The sequence below is a fragment of the Lycorma delicatula genome, chromosome 5 (genome assembly GCF_047948215.1).
Source record: "Lycorma delicatula isolate Av1 chromosome 5, ASM4794821v1, whole genome shotgun sequence".
In the NCBI taxonomy this organism is placed as follows: domain Eukaryota; kingdom Metazoa; phylum Arthropoda; class Insecta; order Hemiptera; family Fulgoridae; genus Lycorma; species Lycorma delicatula.
The window spans coordinates 17318801-17340576 of record NC_134459.1 but is presented as its reverse complement, the minus strand read 5'-3'; the positions used below and the strand labels follow the sequence as shown (position 1 = coordinate 17340576).

The 21776-nt window shown below is 27.9% G+C and overlaps 1 long non-coding RNA gene across 1 annotated transcript; it reads left to right on the top strand.

Annotated features, from left to right (window-relative positions):
• The first annotated feature begins 4978 nt into the window (after positions 1–4978).
• Positions 4979–14213, top strand: LOC142325839 (uncharacterized). Its single transcript, XR_012756601.1, has 3 exons — positions 4979–5075; positions 11520–11638; positions 14022–14213. It is a non-coding gene; the product is annotated as an uncharacterized LOC142325839 (long non-coding RNA).
• The last annotated feature ends 7563 nt before the right edge of the window (positions 14214–21776 follow it).

Below are 21776 nucleotides of genomic sequence, written 5' to 3'. Positions count from 1 at the left end.
TATATGTAACATCTTATAAACACAATAAAGTAGAGTGTAATCTGTAACCACAACAGTTATTTATAAGCAATAATATTTATGTATACACATATATATATTTAATAAAACTATAATATCTGACTGGAACATGCATTTTTTAATATTCTATCTTCAGCAAAAGCATTTAATACATAAATATAAATTTGACTAAAAAAAGTGTAGTTTATAAAAAAATAAATAAAATGAAAAACAAAGCAAAACACCATAAATTTTTAATAAAAAAGAAAATTTATAAAAAATTTAAGTTTACTTATTTAAAGAGGATTATATTTTTTTACACAAAGTCGATTTTTCATATCAAACACATGATATAAACGTTATATCTTCACTAACATTTATTTAATAAATAGATAATTATTTTTATTCCCGTGACCTCGGAGGATCTGCCGCACACTTATTTAAACAAAAACAATGAGATGAATGAAGTAACAGGTTTAATAAATACCAAATATTCTTGCCAGGAATAAAATTTAGCAAAGAGTTTAAAACACTTCAGAAAAGAAATTGAATACAAAAAAAAGTAAAGTATAACAACATTTAACCTCACACATTTAAAGTTGTTCTTACAGACTCCAACAGGTCAATCAACCCATTAAGAGCTGATTCTGATTTCTATGCACAAATGCCACGTGTAAACCATTTCTAATTATTATTGATGGGTTTACAGATCTTTCAAAATTACAAATGTAAAAAATAAAGTAATAAAAAATAGTAAAACAAATAATTAATTTACAATAAAATAAACTATCTTCTGGTTGCATTAATTAAGAAATAGAATTGAATTTCATATAAAAGATCCCTTAACTGTACAAATCGATGAATGATTTTTAAATTCATAAAAGGTTTTATAACTCACATTAATTATGCAATTAAAATAAACTTATTCATAACCATGTATTATCCATTAATAAAGTATACCATCATATAAATTTAATGTTTTATAATCAATTACATATGCTTATGAGACAACCATATGTTCGTATGTTAGAATACTATTTATTTTTGTCATTATTAGACATAAATAAAATTTAAAACTATTTTTACAATACCTATGTTCTGCCTTTATTCTTTCAAAATTGTGTAGAATTAGAAAAAACAACTTTAACAAAGCTTGGAGTAAATTTAAACGTTCAACTTGAATGAATTATCCAAACTAGACATCTCCAAAATTATTCTTTAAAATTTATTTTTCATCAGGTGTATGATAGTTTTTTCACTAAGGACGTAATTTAATAAATTTAAGGGAGAAAAAAATAAGGCATAAAAAATTCCTGACAATTTTACACAAAAAAAAATGAAATTCACAACTTTTTTTAAGTGAATACAACTGACAATTTCTCACCAAATAAATTTTTTTTTGCTACAAAAAAGATCAATTTACAATTAAAGTATGTAAACAGATACATGCCATTTTATACTTAAAAATCTGTTACAAATGTCCCTGATAAAAGTTACTCAAAATTGTAAGTATGAATACATCAGCTTGATGTATTTTCCTTAAAAACCTTTCTAAAAAAAAGAAGAAAGAAACATGTCTCTAAAACAGCCTTCATTATTAAAAACAAATGTATTAGTAAAGGTCTTTAATAATGCATTTGTAAACAGAAAAAAGGAAAGTATATTTATGATCATGATATAGCATTTACTACATGACAAGAAAAATCTCCTTTGGAACGTTGCAAATAAAACAAAAATTATCTCTTTTAATTATGATCATTTGAGTGGATTTATCTAATACAATACAGTGCATAGAATTAATTGTAGCTGGTTGGTCTTTGTGCACGGGTGGTATGAAATGTCCAAGAGTTGACACTCAATCAATGTCTATTGAGGGAATTTTCATTTAGTAACACCTTTTGGAAGAAGGCACATATAATTATTATTTAATTTCTCTGCATTCGATATCCATTTAAATCAAGAAAGTTGAGCTATTTCTAAAAGAAAGGATTAAACAGTTTCGCATGTTGAACTTTCAATTAAAACAGTTTATATGTGGTTTTAAAATTTTTTAAGTGGTCATAACACTTAATAAAATAAACTATCTTCTGGTTGCATTAAGGAACAGAGAGAATTGAACTTCATAAAAACGGTCCCTTAACTGTACTTAGATGTTCCCTTAACCTAAGAAGGTTATATAACGAAATGTTAGATTAATTATGCAATTAAAATAAGAGGGTGGTCTGAAAGGTTCTCGGTCTTGTCCATAGGTTGCATGATTTTTTTCCTGTGTGTTGTCATAACATCTAGTAGTTGGCTGTAGGCAGTCGTCTGAATCAGTTGCAGTGTATGTGTTGTTGGAAATGGAAAAGATCAAATATTGTGCAGTGATAAAAGTTTTTGAAAAAGGTTTGATGCGAGTGAAATTCAATCGATGTTTGTAAATGTATATGGCGACTTCTTCAACTTCCACCCTCATGAAATGAGGAGCCGAGTTTAAACGTGTTTCTGAAAGCATTCAAGATAAATCCACATGAAGGACATCTGAAAAGTGCATATGATTTTCAAAGATGCAAAAATTGCTAAGTCTATAGGGATTTCAAAAGGACACATCAATTACGTTCCGCATGAAGAATTCCATGTAAAATAGCTTTGTGCAAGATGGGTGCCGCATATGCTCAAGGCAGACCAAAAGTGCATTTGTACACTTCCTGAATAGTGTGCTTGGTGCATTTTACAAAAATTAAGAGTCATTTTCTAAGTTGATATTTGACAACTAATGAAACATTGTTTCACTATTCCACACCACAATCAAGACATTCCATAAAAAGGACAGAGGCTGGTTCTTCAGCTTTGAAGAAGGCGAAGATGGTGCTATCAACAGGAAAGGTCATGGCATCGGTTTTTTTGTTAATCGACTATCTTGAAAAAAGTAAAACAATAACTGGATTGTAACCTTCTAACAAAATTGGATGCAAAAATTCGTGTAGACCTGCTTTGCATTAGAAAAAAATCATCTCTATCAGAACAATGCACCTGACCGCAAAAGTGTCTTGGCAATAGGAAAATTGAGGGATTTGCATTATTTGCTAGAACATCTACCTTATTTTTCAGATTTGACTCTCTTGAATTTCCATCTCTTCCCAAAACTCAAATGTCTTCCTCACTGGTCAGCACTTCTGGAAGAACATAGGATCAGGATAATGGCACTGGAAAACTGCTGGATCAGATTATTAATATTTAATTAGATTATGTTGAAAATAACAAATTTTTGAAAATCAAAATTCTCATTTTCCCCATCGGGCTGAGAACTTTTCAGACAAACTTTGCATGAGCACAAGTGATACTGAATGTTTTGGACACTGTTGAGATCACTATTCCAGATGTGAATGATACAATTCATGATATGGTGATGGGTGACAGAAGAGTGACAGTGGGTGAAATTGCTAGTTATATGAGCGTCTTGATTGAACAGGTGCATAATATTTTGCATCAATACTTTTAACATCAAAAAGCTATCTGCAAGATGGATGTCATGATTGCTGACAGATGATCAAAGAAATCATGTGAGGTATTCCACGAGCTGTTTCAGCAAAATCCACAGGATTTTAAGTGTTGTTCATCACTATAAATAAAACATAGATACACCACTTGAGACCAAGGAACAATCCAAATAATGATTATGTCAGCAGGGAGTTTGCACAAAAGAAGGTGAAGGCCATTCCTTCGAGAAGGAGGATTATGGCAACTGTCTTTTGGGATTCACAAAGGCTAATCCTCATTGACTATTTAGAAAAAGATTCAGTGATTATAGGCAAATATTATCTACGGTTATCGGACAATTTAAAAATCAAGCTGCAAGAAAAACACCATTCAATTCCAATGAATGTGACAGGAGATTAAAAATCAGGGAAAAAGTATCATCAATGCCTACCACCAAGTAACAAAAATTCCTTACTTGCTAAATTTTTATGTCAGCTTGGGAGTTTTCCCTTTTTCTACTGATATGAAGATCAACTACAATTCCACGATGCATATTTATCTGCTGTGGTTTAGTTCAGTTCTCAAACATTTTATAATTTTAAAATTGTTGTTTACTGCTAGTATATTATTTATTGCATTCTCCAGTTATTGATGTATTTTCCAGTTAATTCATAGTATCTTACTTAGTTTTACTTGTTTGAACAAACATTATAATTACTGTACTTGTTGAGATTATCATTGAAAGCTGCTCTTTCATGTGATAGTCTAACATATGATTTACTTATTGTTTCATTAGGGAAACTGTAAATAAATAACTATAGCAAAAAAAAATGTGATTCAACTTGTGTGACTAAAATAATATAAGATGCCCAGCTGTAACTGTTACAAACAACAGTACATAAAATGACATGATATCATCATATTTCATTCATTCTACGTTACCTTTAGAATAATTTATCGGTAAATCTTTTAGTATGAAATTTATATCTGTATTTTCATGTGTCTTTTAAAAATACAGATTTAATTTCTGTTTTATAACATTCAAAAGCCATTATAATTATTTTTATTGTACTAAAAAAAAAAAAATAATAAGAAATGGTAATTTCATTAAATCAACATAGTATTTAAAAAATAAAAAAAGAATATGGATCACACCAACGTAAAAAAAACAAAGTAAGTAACAAACATTTCTTATAGACTTCAGCAACAATAAAAAAAAGGTTTAAATTAAGATTCCCAGTGCAGAATCACAAAATTAAATAAATAATAAATAGCTTTGATATGATGAATAAGAAATGCATTCAAAGATAAAAATTTCAAACAAATAAAATGATCATTAATCACAGATATGACAAACATTATTTGCTAATCTTTAATCATAAGAGGCATATTTAAAAATAAATCTATTTATCTTATAATTAATCAGCAGTAAATTAAATAAGAAATCCTTGATTATTATTTTATAAGTTAGATAAACCAAATTGATAAATATAAATGTAATTAATTAATAAAAAGAAATTACAAGCAATCGGTATTTGTGGTGTTATAAGGATTACTGGTAATGAATAATATTAATAAAAGTAATAAAATGTAACAATACAATATAAAAAATACAGGTATTTTTAAAATAACTTTATTAAAACTAAATTATTATAATAAATTTACTATAATTATTTTTAATATTTACAAAACTAAATCAACATACAGTTTCTGTTTCGGATGTGGATACTAATATACAAACAATAAAGTGCAATATATATTTAAAAAGAACAAACTGCAACAGCAGCACTTCATATTCTTCTATCATATTACAATATAAATAAATTTATAAGTGAAAGATCTTTTATTCTTATACACAAGAAAAATTTACATATTAACAGTATTTATTACTTCTCATCCTTTGAATGTTTAATTTTTTAAACTTTTTTTACTTACTACAAAAAATATATAAATTTCTTTTTGTGATAAATTAACCAAAGTGGCAACTTGTCTATATATAGAGGGTTTTTTTAAATAAAAGTAAAAGCTGAAATAGGATTTCGTGATCAACTTCTTTTCTGTGTAAAACAAGAAAAAAGTAAATAAAAAATGTATTTTGTATACTCTTCTGCAAATGGTATGCTTCTTTTTCTGTTTAGCCTCCAAAACCACAATAAGGTATTAATTACTTCAGAGGATGATATTTATGAATGTAAATGAAGTGTGGTCTTGTATTGTCTCAGATTGACCATTCCTGAGATATGTGGTTAATTAAAACCTTACTACCAAAGAACACCGGTATCCCACGGTCTAGTATTCAAATCTGTATAAAAGTACATAAACCTTTACTAGGATTTGAACATTAGAACTCTTGACTTTGAAATTAACTGATTTGCAATGACAAGAATTCACACTAGACCAACCTGGTCGGTAGCAGCAAATGATATGCTACAATTAATTATAATATACCAATTTAATTTCCTGTTATTTTTGTTTATCAATTTAATTAAAAACAACCCCAATCAGCATTTTCTGACTTCTGTTTTGAGAGGGATGACTCGAGGTAAGGTAATAATAAAAAAAAAAATCATTTGTATTAATGTTTAATGCAACAATCTGTTTTTTATTCTGATACAAATGTACAAGAATTTTTTTGTAACTGATAAAACATCATAAATAAATGTTCCTTTAAAAACAAGAATATGTCAAGGTACTTTTCATAATAGAAAAATTGTAAGTGTTATTTTTAATTTTTACAATTATTTAAAATAAAAATAAAAGCTAATGTTACAAGGATTTTGATTAATATAGGTCTATTATTGATATTAATATATTATTCATGTTCATAAGCATACAGTTTATCGACTGATGTATTATAGGATTTTAACTGCATAATATAATTAACAAAAGTAATAAACTCCATTTACTATATTAAATTAAAACAGAAAAACATTGTTGCATTGTAGATCAGTAAGACATATTATAAAAAAAACGAAATTATTATTGCACAAAAATAAAATTAAAACAACTCTAGTAAATAATAACTAAATGTCTGAGGCTGTGTGGTATTACGGCATTATAATTATTATGTTACTTATATTTTAATTAAAATTTGATTACAAAGACTTTAAAGGGTAAATTATCTGTTAAGTATTTAAACTATTTTTTTTAAAGTAAATTCATTCAGTGTATTAAATAGTTTTAACAATGAAAATAATTAATTTTAATTAATAGATGACCTTGTACAGGATATAAGCAGTTTTAAGCCAAGAATTAATTTATAAAATATAATACGTACATATTACTGGACTAAAATTTAGGGAAAGAATACAATCATATATATACAGGGACTACCAATAAAGGAGGATAAAAAGTGATATAATTTCCAAATTTCATCCAGATCAAAGTTAAAAATCAAGCCTGTACATACGCAGCATTTTTCACGATTACAAATATTTTAACTTTCCATATTACCTAAGCTTCAAATATATGAATGTAATTAAATCTAAAAAAACACACTTTGATTTTAGTATAATTTCATATTTAATCGAGCCAGATAGAAAAGAATATTGAAAATCTTTCTTGGAATACACAGAAATGATCATTCAAGAAATCGGTTTCTTAGACTTTCATAAACTAAAGGTTTTACCCTACATAAAATCAAATTGTACAAATCGAGAACGTATTTTAGACATTACAGGACAATGGGGGTTTCGAATATATTCAAGTATTGGTCTATAAAAATACAGTAATGTTAAATATAAACCTTAACCGATAATATTTTTCAATCAGGTGGATGAATCGATGGAGTTTATATTATTATCCCAATATTAGTTTATATTATTCCAGTATTATTATTTTAGTAGAATTTTTTAATTTCCACACCAAGAAATGTCACATTTGAGTTGCAAACCTGATAGTATTTTAAGATATGATAGACTAGGTGAACAGATTTTTATTAATTTACTAAAGAGGTTTTTAGTAATCCATTTACTAAAAATGGATTAGATAGAGATGAATTCTATATTTTTGTTCTAAATGGAGATGAAATTATTCTATTTTACCAAGATTCAAAATATTACATTTCTGAAAATAATTTACTGGATGCTAATTTAATAGAAAAAAAGTAAATAGTTAACAAATTTGGTTTATATAACAATAAAAGTAACCTAAGGAATAATTGGATTCCTAGCTTATTCATTTCAGAGTACAACTTTTCTAAAATAATTATTAGCTTCTATAAATATTTTGCCAAAAAATAAATCACTCCAAAATCAACTGATTATATTTTTTAATTGCGATACAGTTTACAGTAGATTTTTACCTACATAGATTTGATCAGGGAATGGAAATAACAGTTTCATACATAACAAATTTTTTCCACTTAATTTTTAATTTATGGATTACTTTAAAAGAAAAGAATTATTAAACTGTAATCCGTTACAAATTTTTCTTCCCGAATCTGAATCAGTTGCAATAAACCTTCAAAATTTCAAATAAATATTCAATTTGGAGAGAAACTTAAAGAGTAAACATAGTTCTTAAATTTAAATTGCATCTAATAAATAATCTTCTAGAAGAAATAATAGATTATTTTCCCTTACAGTCAACAGTTGCACTAACATACCTAGAATATCAAAGTTAACAACCTGGAATGTAACATTAATATACAGTACTAACAGTAGGAATTAAATTAAAAGCAGTTCCTTTATAGTTTTTTCAAGTTAAATAATGCAAGAGTTCAGTTTCCTGCTGGATGGGTGACTGCATTTTGTTGGGATAAACAGTAAACAGTAACAGTAGTTAAAGGTGTGGAATAAAATAAATTCAAAGCATTGTAATTAACATGGCTCAGTAACATCTCAGCTGACAATTATAATCAATACATTAAACTATTAAATTGACTTAAGAAATAAAGAGGACTTTTGAACGTAATAACTTTAAAATCACAAATGTTGAGTTGAATTTTTGTTAAAAAGAAAAATTAAACACTAATATTATTTTTTTTTTAAATTATTATTATATAATAACTGATGAAACGAAAAGAGTAATTTTTTTTTAAATTTAAAATAATAATAATAATAATAAAGGTAAAAAATACAACCACAAAAGCAAATATAATATAACAAACCTTGAGTGTGTATGTAGCGTGCAAACATGTGCATGTGCATGTGCACCGAAGCATATCTACAGATGATAAAAAATATAAATGTAATATTAACAACTTAATACTAAAAAATAATTTTGTATATATATTTTTTTATTATATTTAAAATTAGTAATAATAATAATAAAATAACTTATTAAAAATAATCAAGGATGTATGTATGCTATCAAAAACTCATATGTAAAAACACTCAGATATAGTGCAAATTTCTCATCCAGATATGGGTACGCTAAATCCAGTATGAACAACTGAATATCAAAAATAAAATCTGGAACTCTTCAAACTGCATTTATATTTCTTCTAAAAATATTTTATTTTCTTTTAATGATCATACAACTTCATAACCAACAAAATAATTTCACTAAACATTCAACTATATAAATAAATAAAAAACTAGTTATATCATTTTATAACATTATCATATAATAAAACTATGTCATTGTGTAAACTACACTAAATAGTGTAGTAAACTATACTATTACATCTTACAATGTGATGGTTCTACTTCATTTGGAATCCTTCAGTATTAAAAATGCATCTCATATCAGGGTTAAATATAAATCTACTTTTCCAGATATCCTGGAAACTTAATATTATAAGGATAAAATTTCAATTCCCTATTCCACATTTAATAAAACTGGTTCCCATAGATCCCTGAAAATGTGCCTGTGGTTTCACTGGATGTTGTTAGTCAGCACCTGGAATATTTATTAGTAACCGGTTGATGCCATTTAAAAAATATATATAAAATTTGTCATAATAGTTTTCCGTAGTGGTATTAAGGTTTTTTAAATTATCAATTTCAAACTTAATAAATAAATAGTGTTGACTATCTATTACATATATGTTTTAGATAATGACTGATAAAGGATAAAAAAAGTTTGGCAAATGATTTAATTATATTTGTATTTTAAGAACACATTTAAACATTAACACGTTTGTAATACTGCTATACAAACTATACTTTAAACTTTTACTATATGTAGCCTCCTCATACTGCTCATATATAAACTGTACTTTTAAAAATGTGTTATATAGTGTGCCCCCAAGACATAACAGTAATTTATTACAAAACATTGTGCAAAATATGTATTCAAGTGAATATAAATTCAATGTGTGTGAAGTGTTTTGAAGAATTTAAATAAACATTATTTAAGGATATAAAAAATATCAATAAATATATATTGAGTTGCAAAGAGCTGTGAAAATTCACAACAATATTACAAAAATCGAATCAAGTCATTTTAAAAGGGCAAAAGGAAATTCTTTATGGGACTAACAGTATAAATCACAACAAAAAGATTTCCTTAAAAATACATTGTTAATTTTGAAGCACTAACCACAAGTGCCATAACTAAGGGGTACAACTATCAAATATAAAAGATGCATTTTATAAAAAAATTCTATTAATTTATTAAATAACATATAATAATAATAAAAAAACAAAACATGTTTTCGTTTATAATACGATTTTTCTTAAAAACAATGTAAATGACAAATTATTAGATGGTTTAAGATTTTCTAATGGTTGTTTAATAAATAATTAGAGGTACCCATGATAATGATCAAGATGGCTGATATAATGACTGAAAATACCACAAATAAAAATTTTTTTAATAAAAGAACATAGAGTAAATCAGTCATAAAAATCCCAGTCAGATATAAGAACGTATGAAAAATAAATTAAAATAACAATATGGCAATATTGAAACATCAATTATTACACATAATAAACATGTTTTATGAAACCATAGTAAATACTTAAAATTATTATGTAAGAAAAATTCACAGTAATAGTACAATTTCAGTGATCGTTATGCAATTAATCCGATACACATAATAAAAATTATTATTTTTTATTTAATTAAAAACATTTCTTAAATAAAATTGTGTTACACTATGCTAAATAACAAATCAAATTATGCAAGAATTGATGTTTATTTAGTAATAAAAATATTATTACTAAATAAAAACTGATAGTTTTAATATAAATTACATAATATTATCAATTAAATAATAATTTAATTGATTTTTATACTGTAAGAAAGAAAGAAAAATTAAACTTTATATAACAATGATTCAGAACAGTTAGAAAAATTATACAGCATATACGTAAATGAGTAACAATTATAACATTTACAACAATTTTAAGAATGGTATAATTCAATACTGTTATAATAATTCAATTGCACTGAATTATTTTATATAATTATACAAATGCCCTTCATCATCAATGTACCTCATTATGGAGAGGGGGAGAAAAAATTTACTTTCATTAACAGTACAAATAATCTAATTTTACTGAAACAGGTCAAGAAATTAGCAAGACTAAAATGTGAAATTGTCATAAAATTCTGATTCATAATGGGGTACAAACATTAATACCGTAATTTAGTCAATTTGTATGATGATTATGATAAGAATAATAATGAGGAATAATGAATGATGTAATTCTCTAAATAGATAAGAGTATAATCAATTACAAAAAAAATTCTGACACCAACTGATAAAATTGAATATTTACCTAGAAGTTATATATATTAAATGTTGAATACATCTATGTTTTGCTGATCGGTTACAACCAAATGGTTTTAGGACCTGATACAAGTTATTCTAGAAAATGGCATATCCATAACAGTTCCAATTTCTTGGCATGTGAGAAGTGGAGTGGTATCTTCTTTAGCCTATCAAGCTCACCAAAACACAAGTAGATGATATTGAGTCTAACAATGACACTTTTACTATGTTTACTACAGAGATTGGTCGCATAGTAAACATTACCTCAAGTAAATAATACTACGTAGTGTTACTTCTATCATATGTATTCTTTATTAAATATAAAATAAACAACTTTTACTATGTAAAAAAGGAATTTAAAATAAGATAAGTTACATACATAATTACTTTGTTTCAGTATTTACACATCCTTAATTTATCAGTAAATATGAGTCAGCCATTTGTGATTACTTGGTCACAATCATCAAGCATTATTATTTTTGTATAACATATGACGGAAAAAAATTATGTTAAATTGTAAGTACTATAGTTTTTTTTTTTACTTTTTTATATAACAGATTCACCAAGAAGTTTGAAGTTGTTTTTGATTATAATTTATGCAATCTTACTTTTTGTAATTTATTAATTATTATTATTATTAATTATTTATTAATTTTTTGTACTTTTTGAAATTTAGTTACTTTATTCAAACTTTCATGTCTGAATTTATCACTTGATTCTGCCAAACAAGGAACTCTCTTTCAGTTTCAGCCAGCCTTCTTGGCTTTAGAAGTAATTTGAGCCATTGGCGAAGTAATTTGAATACATAATACTGCATGATAAAGGTTTTTTATACTTGTGCTATTCTGCAATTTAGAATAGACGTAGTTTATGCTGAAAATGGGAAAATACACTTCCAAAATAAAATACTAATATAACTCTTGCTTTGTAGACCTATAACAAGCACTTATAGATGAAGAAGGAGATAGCATTGCTAGTAAATGATCAAACACCATTAGAACCCCTGGAAATATTTTTCAAGTTCTGAATCATCTCTGTAGCTATAAAAAGCTCACCGTTTACCATCTAGAAAGCTGTTAGCTTCATTTGGACAGCTTTAGAATTTCATAATTTTGACTTAAACTTTGATGTCGCTGCTAACTTATTACCTAAGCTACAGGTTTCTGATTTTGCCAAAATCTAGGTTATTACTTATTAAAATTCTTACAAATTTTGCATATTAATATATATAACCTATTCTATGCGTAGTAATTGTGATGGTTCATCACCAGTTTCTTATTCTTTGAAATCAGATATTTATCTGAATTATTTTCTGTATTCTCTTCTGAAATCGGTTTCAGTTTGCTTTTCTTTTTCTAGCACCAGATTACATAATTTTTTCCCTCTGTGAACTGATACTATGTAGTCCTACAACCACATATCTGTATTCTTTTCTCTCCCCAACTCTTGCGCTTCTTTTTAGATCTATCATATCATCACATTTTATTACAGTTTTTTTTTTAAACTATTTTCTATTAATAATTCATTATTTATAGATGTGATTTTGATTTCTGGAGTTTCCATCAACTGTTAATATGGTTTGGTCAGGTTTTAATTCATGTAATAATTTTTTTTTCTATCTCTTCATTTTTTTTCAATTCATCATGTATCCATCTTTACTAATTTGTAGTCAGCACAATGTCTCTTGTTGGTCCATAATAACAATAATTTTGGAATCTCTGCATAACCTTATGCAATTCATCTGATGTCTCTAAACATCTCTTGATCTCACCCATTTTAATTTTATCTAATATACCTCACCTATATCTCACCTACTATAATTTAACATATTTTTACTTATTTATTTTTTTTATATTTTTTTTGAGTTTTTACAATTACTCATTTACATACAAATTTCTGCAAACTTAGTTTCTCTTTCAGTCTTTGGTCTAGTCAGTGATCGTTGATTTGTTTGCCTCACCTTACTATTATGGCATTCCAGCCGCTCCTCCATTGTTATTCGATTTTTATCGCATTTTATATATTGACTATATCATCAATTTCTTCATACATCTATTTATTTGGAGAAGTTATTTACATCTATGTTAATATTCTATAATCTAATTAGTAATCAAAGATTCTATTTTCCTTGTTACCTTCTTTATTTCTAAACTACCCAATTTTATGATTTTCATTTCCCATTTTTAATTATCTACCCTACTATTGTTTTTTAAATTTCTAAGATTTCAATCGCTAATTGAAAGTTCAACATAATGCTTATGTTTTCCAAGAAAATGTTTTCTGAAGAAAATACTTATCTTATAGATATTAAAGAAAAGAAACCGAGAGAAATAGTTCCACAGAAAATACAGCTGTTTTTGATATTTTTTAACCTTACATTATTTGAAATACTATGCGTTTGTTATTGAGATTGTACAGTAACACTATCTGCTTCTGAAAGACTTGCAAGTTCCTGCGCTAACAATGTTTCTTTAATTCGTACTACACCTTTATTTAACGTCTTAAATAAAGTTTTAAAATTACTTAAAAGTTTTGGAATTTTTTATTCATACTGGTGGTCAATGCTGTAGACCACTAGCATCATTATGTTCTTCTCTTTAGGTACTGTGCTTTGCTGTATGTTACACTTAATTTTCCTTAAGTACCTTTCCTAGAGAAATAGAAGATAAAAACTGCATCAGTCATGTACATTTTTATACACTAGCAGGGAATTAAAAAATCTTATTGACAGTGTTTTAGTGTATTTAGATTTTGTGCACTTTTGTCACTGTGTGATGGATCAGGAATTTTATTCATATGATGTACACCTACTCTATTATCAATATATAAAACTAGTACCAAATCTATATTTTTTCCTTGATGTTGTTCAGTTTTTTTATAGGTGATTTCTTTTTTCCAGGTTAATTGGAGATAAAGCTGTAGGAATTATTAATAAAATGAAAAATGTGTTAAAATACAGTCATGAATACCAATGGTGGATTCTGTTTCCTATGTTATATTAATTTCATTTTTCTTTCTGTATTTATAAATCAATTATTTTTATTATATTGTAGTTTTAATTATTTTATTTATATTAAAATCTCAATATTTTTTTGTTTTGTTAATTTAATGTATGACAATATTTTTTTTTTCACATCACTTTCATGTTTTGCAATCAAGTATGTGGCAAACGTTACAGAAGTAACAATTATACCCATTTAATAAACATGTGAACAAGAATTACTGCCACCAGATTTAAATGGATGAAATTATGTCAGTGGTTAATTAGAAAAGTACCAAATTCTTGAGAATCAGGATGATGTGAACATCATCAGTCATTTTCAAAGCACTTTTTTGCTAATGTGTGGTGTGGTCTTCTAGGTGATCTTGTAGGGCCTTTTTTCTTACCGTCAAGCCTCAATGGAGACCAGTACTTGGATTTTTTGCAAATAAATCTGATGAAACTCTTGGGATGTTCCAGTTACAGATAGAGTGTGGGTGTGGTTTTTCAATGATGGTGCACATGCTCATTACTGTAGTGATGTGATGAATCATTTAAATAATGCATTTGGTATGCAATGGATGAAACAGACCAGTAAAATGGCCACTTCAATCTCCCAATCTCACATCAGTGGATTTTTTCCTTTGGGGTTGGATGAAGTCATTAGTCTATTCCACTTGTTTTTTTTTTTTTGGGGTGAAAATGATTTTGTTATCATTGGCCAGGTCAAAATAAGAAAAGAGTCCTTCTTGGATATTAAAATATTAATAAAATAAGTTCAAAACTACAATGATAAGACAATAATAGGAATAAAAACTGAAATAGTAAAAGAAACTTAACAAAGGATAATATATGTAATATATTTGGCACACAAGAAGAATTGAGAAATTGTATAATATAAGTTTGTTCTATTATTAGGAATAATGATGCTGTTAGGCGTGCCCAACTAGCATGGATTAGCTGAGTTGAACTATGCACTGAACAGAGTGGCGGCCATTGAGAAACTGCTTAGAAGGAATGTTTGTGGCTTTGTCAAGTAACAATTCTGATATTTAATAATTTATTGAAAAAAAAAGAAAAAGGTGATTTTTATTTTTTTTTATTTATTTTTTATCTATTTTTTCTGTTATTGAGAAGTTTTTGATCTCTTTTTACTCAAATAATGTTCTTCAAACATTGATGAAAACTGTTCTGTTTAAAATCATATCACTTTTCCGATCCAGTTTGTATGTTTTGTTTCTAAATTAAAGTAGAAATTCTCAAATTTGTGTTCAATTTTAATAGATGTTATTTACATCAATTTTCTCAGAAGTAAATTCTCTACAAAGATAAATTGAAATTTCTATTTGTTTATTGGTAAATTAACAAAGTTATTTTATATTAAACCCCTATAAAAGTGTATTTTCTGACAAAAACTTTCACGTTTCATTGCTCTTTTCTTAAAATCTAAGTGAGATAGAGGTCTGGGATCACTTTTATTCAATTTCTTAGATCAAAAACCATAAGGAAGCACCAAATTTACACCTAAATTTGTACCCCAAGAATTTTAGTATGGTTTAATATCACAAAGGGAACGAAAGCAGGGCTAAATGTTTCTAGAGCCACACTAACGAACTGTTTTCTGACCTACATTTACATCAACTTCTCTTCTTATTTTTTGACTATAGAATCATCTTCAGGGAGATTGCCGTGGAATTTGGAATCAGCATGTAAATAAATATATATTTATAGGTTGTATTACAATGTTCTGCTGGGACTTTCATAACCTATTCTACTCATGAAAATGGTGTAAATACTTCTGATAAATATATGTCCTAAATGCTTTGTTTGCGAGTTATGCTAGTGAAAAATTTTGCTCGGATTTCAGCTATAATGGTGAAATGAGATTGAACTGAAGTTTTAGGATGTTAATTAAGGAGCCAAATCAGTAATTTCTTATAGTTTTTGACATGGAAAATCAAATAAAATAGATCCTAGTACCTTATATGCAGTTAATTTTGAGAAATCTGAGGTGAAAACCAATAAATTATAGTAAAAACTCCTGTTTTTTTTATGTTTGACATACAGTAACTTTTTTAAACGGGTAATACTTTTAAACAAATTTTTTTGACAATTTAATTCTAAACAAAATGGTTTAAGAAATGTTGGATGAAACAAAGAAAAGTTAGAAAAATTAAAATTTTATTTAGAAACAGTCAACTAAACCAAACTGCATTATACATACCATTTTCACACATTTCTTGGCCTGCTTCTATACTGTTTTTGTTGCTGTTTTTAGTTCTTCCAAATGTGCATCCGTAATGTAGACAACTAATTCCTCACGAGAATAAATTTTTGTTTTATGTATAATATTTTTCATCCATAATTGGTGGCTGGGCATGTGGACCTCCATGATCGATCCATTTTTCAGGGAAATGATTTTAGAGAGTGGAAATGGCACAACAGAAGAGCGGCGACTAGAGGAACATCTTCAAGCAGCTGCAGCAATTCTTCTTGAAGAAAGTACAAGTAGACCTCAGCATTTAATTGACCAGGTAATGTGAACAGTACAAACAGCTAATTGTGAAGAAGGCTGCACACCATTCATTGACACTAAATCGCTGTTGAAAATTGTCTTCCACTCTTTCATGAGAATTTCTGCCCGTGTATGTTCATTGCTAAGTTGTTGATATAATCTTGAAATTTGCCTCGTCGGTAAACAAAACGTGATTGTAGAGTTGTTGATTTTTATTCCACCAGTTGCAGAACTCCAAGCGAAGTGACGAACCGTCTCCTGGGTGTAGATGTTGAATTAGCTGTTTATGATAAGAATAGAACTTGTATTGTTTAAGTGTCTTCCAAACCTTCGAATGGAAAATAAATATTTAGAAAGACGTCATGTAATGACACCTGGATTGCGCTGAACTGAATCGCTAATAATTTCATCAATAACAGCATCGTGTTGGACAGATCATTGTAGCTGGTACAATTGCTAGATAGTGAACCTGTTTCCTGAAGATTCAAAGTTGCACTAACTGTTTTGGGATCTGAAATCCTGTGATCTGGAAACCATATTTCATATTCTACTGCAGCACCTGTAGCATTACTATTACACACAACCAAAATGAATACCATATCAGCGTACTCCTCTGTTTTAAATAGGAATGTCATTACTTCAATGGCAAACCAATCATATTCTAACTAAAATTCATAGAAAACTTTTGCTAACAAAGCCAGTTCACAGTACCCGATATACTTAATATACCTTACAGAATGATTTAAACTAATACAGTATTGCGCATTGTTGATCAGCTGTTGTTATTTTATTGCCAATTTAGAAATAATAATTTTTCAAAGAATTTATTGTATTTCTGTCATTAATTAAAATATTATATTCTAAGTAATCTTTATTGATTTATTTTTATTTTACAATTGTGTAATTTCCAGTTTTTTTAATTTTTTTAACGGCAAATTTTGTTTTACAAATTTTTTCACATCACCAAAAAAGAATTTGGTTTTTGTTTACATTAAATAAGTACTTTTCTGACATATGTAGTAAATAAAATTTGAATTTTTCTAACTTTTCTTTATTTATTTCTCAAAAACTACTACAGATTGAAATAATATTCATAATTTTTATATACTCATAGATTTCATCGCTATAAACATTCTGATAAGATGTCATAATAAGATAAAACAAATTTAAATGCATATGTAAATAATCACTCGGTTGATGCAGATGGTCATTAAGATGGTCCATGCAGTCTGGACAAAACAGTCTATTATCTTTAATGTTATTCAATCCTAACAATTATAAATTTTGAAGCATACATCTATTTTTGTAACAATAGACAGCAGCACTAATTAATACAGTAATGTGTTTACATTATGAAAACATAAATACTGTTTTATAAAAATGAAATCATAAATACACCGTGACCAATTAATTTTCAATTTGTTACAAATAGCAACAAATAAAAATACTCCCGACCAACTTAGAAATAATTAATCTGGCAATGAATTCAAAAAAAAGGAAAATCTAAAGAGAATTCAAAGATATTATTTTTTAGTCTGGTTTTTCAGCAATTTCAGAATGAATAAAAGGTATTTAAAAGAAAGTGGTGAGAAACTTCGATCGTGATAAAAATAAGAAAACGACAGCCAAGAAATAATGTAAAAAGAACTACTACCATGCACGTACCTCTCTGAGATGTGAGAATGGGTAGTATTTTTTTAACGGTCTTAAAAAATAAGGAAAAAGATTACAAAGTAGAAACTAAAACTTTTAGGAATGAGAAAATGTGTTATCTTTAATTTTTATAAAACGTTTTCACTTTTTAATCAGTTTTCTAACTACTTTTCTTCAATTCAATGGGATTAGGCTCATATTTACGGCACAATATCCAATCCTAAGGAAGAATGATTTAAAAACTTTAAATATATACTCAAATCGTCCATGAAAAAAAAATTTTTCATTTAATTATTTGGACAAAATACCTAAGATGGCACCACTAAAGGAACTTAACCAAAAAAACAATCAAAAGAATTATGGAAGTCAATCTACTTAGTGAAGAATGATGCTTGAACATAAAAATAATAATAAAAAAATATATAGGTAAATTTTTTTGAAGTACAATTGATCTTGAATACATAACTGAAAAGAAGTGAAAAAAATAAATTAAATAGTAAAAAATATTTCTGTTTTTTGGATGCAAAAAACTTAATTTTAACAAATGTATAAATCTAGACTGTTTGCATCAGTCTCAGTTTAAGATATTTTATAATAATCATAGATAATAAAGAAAACATTAACCGAAATACGTCTCATGCCTAAAAAGTTGCACAAAAAATTTCTAATTTTAATTATAACATTTTGCAATACTGTGTCAAGTTTTACACTAATTTATTTACAGACTGAAAATAATAAGATTTTTATCACCCATTCTCCACCTGTTTTTAAATTTGTTTATACAATACATTCAAAGTAAAATAGATATAGTTTAATCGTCTTAATAATTAGAGCTTTGGATTTCTAAATAGTACAAAAACGTACATGCTGTATATTTAAATATTTACAAATACATATTAACATTTAATATAAGTATCGTTAACATTTTACTTGCATTTAACTTATTACACATTTTCCTTTGTAGTTAATGCATAGTGAGCAATATTTTACTATGAATGTATTCATATACACTGAAAATCATATAATTAATGCTTCAGTATCTGCTATCCTATAGAGATGAAAATTTAATAGTAGTTGGAGATTGGAAAAGGCAAGGAAGGAAATATAGTGGGTGAATACGGGCTGGGCAAAAGGAATGAAAGAGGGGACCGACTTTTAGAGCTTTGCACGAAGTATAATTTAGTAATTGCCAACACCCAATTTAAAAATCACAATAGAAGAATATACACTTGGAAAAAGCCAGGCGATACTGCAAGGTATCAGATAGATTATATCATGGTTAAGCAAAGATTAAGAAATCAACTTGTTGACTGCAAAACTTACCCTGGAGCAGACATTGATAGCGACCATAATTTGGTGATAATGAAATGTAGATTGGGGTTTAAAAACCTGAAGAAAAGGTGTCAGATGAATCGATGGAATTTAGAGAAGCTTGAGGAAGAGGAGGTAAAGAAGATTTTTGAGGAGGACATCGCAAGAGGTCTGAGTAAAAAAGATAAGGTAAAAAATGTAGAAGAAGAATGGGAGAATGTTAAAAAGGAAATTCTTAAATCAGCAGAAGCAAACTTAGGCGGAATAAAGAGAACTGGTAGAAAACCTTGGGTTTCAGACGATATATTGCAGCTGATGGATGAACGTAGAAAATATAAGAATGCTAGTGATGAAGAAAGTAAAAGGAACTATCGGCAATTAAGAAATGCTGTAAACAGGAAGTGCAAACTGGCAAAAGAAGAGTGGATTAAAGAAAAGTGTTCAGAAGTGGAAAGAGAAATGAACATTGGTAAAATAGACGGAGCATACAGGAAAGTTAAGGAAAATTTTGGGGTACATAAATTAAAATCTAATAATGTGTTAAACAAAGATGGTACACCAATATATAAAACGAAAGTTAAAGTCGATACGATAGATGGGTGGAATATATTGAAGAGTTATACAGAGGAAATGAATTAGAAAATGGTGTTATAGAGGAAGAAGAGGAAGTGAGGAGGATGAAATGGGAGAAACAATACTGAGATCTGAATTTAGGAGAGCATTAAAAGATTTAAATGGCAGAAAGGCTCCTGGAATAGACGGAATACCTGTAGAATTACTGCGCAGTGCAGGTGAGGAAGCGATTGATAGATTATACAAACTGGAGTGTAATATTTATGAAAAAGGGGAATTTTCGTCAGACTTCAAAAAAAGTGTTATAGTCATGATACCAAAGAAATCAGGGGCAGATAAATGTGAAGAATACAGAACAATTAGTTTAACTAGTCATGCATCAAAAATCTTAACTAGAATTTTATACAGAAGAATTGAGAGAGTGGAAGAAGTGTTAGGAGAAGACCAATTTGGTTTCGGGAAAAGTATAGGGACAAGGGAAGCAATTTTAGGCCTCAGATTAATAGTAGAAGAAAGATTAAAGAAAAACAAACCAACATACTTGGCGTTTATAGACCTAGAAAAGGCATTCGATAATGTAGACTGGAATAAAATGTTCAGCATTTTAAAAAAATTACGGTTCAAATACAGAGATAGAAGAACAATTGCTAACATGTACAGGAACCAAACAGCAACAGTAACAATTGAAGAACATAAGAAAGAACCCGTAATAAGAAAGGGAGTCCGACAAGGATGTTCCCTATCTCAGTTACCTTTTAATCTTTACATGGAACTAGCAGTTAATGATGTTAAAGAACAATTTAGATTTGGAGTAACAGTACAAGGTGAAAAGATAAAGATGCTCCGATTTGCTGATGATATAGTAATTCTAGCCAAGAGTAAAAAGGATTTAGAAGAAACAATGAACAGCATAGATGAAGTCCTATGCAAGAACTATAGAATGAAAATAAACAAGAACAAAACAAAAGTAATGAAATGTAGTAGAAGTAACAAAGATGGACCACTGAATGTGAAAATAGGAGTAGAAAAGATTATGGAGGTAGAAGAATTTTGTTATTTGGGAAGTAGAATTACTAAAGATGGACGAAGCAGGAGCGATATAAAATGCTGAATAGCACAAGCGAAACGAGCCTTCAGTAAGAAATATAATTTGTTTACCTCAAAAATTAATTTAAATGTCAGGAAAAGATTTTTGAAAGTGTATGTTTGGAGTGTCCCTTTATATGGAAGTGAAACTTGGACGATCGGAGTATCTGAGAAGAAAAGATTAGAAGCTTTTGAAATGCGGTGCTATAGGAGAATGTTAAAAATCAGATGAGTGGATAAAGTGACAAATGAAGAGGTATTGCGGCAAATAGATGAAGAAAGAAGCATTTGGAAAAATATAGTTTTTCAGAAGAGACAGACTTATAGGCCACATACTAAGGCATCCTGGAATAGTCGCTTTAATATTGGAAGGACAGGTAGAAGGAAAAAATTGTGTAGGCAGGCCACGTTTGGAATATTTAAAGCAAATTGTTAGGGATGTAGGATGTAGAGGGTATACTGAAATGAAACGACTAGCACTAGATAGGGAATCTTGGAGAGCTGCATCAAACCAGTCAAATGACTGAGACAAAAAA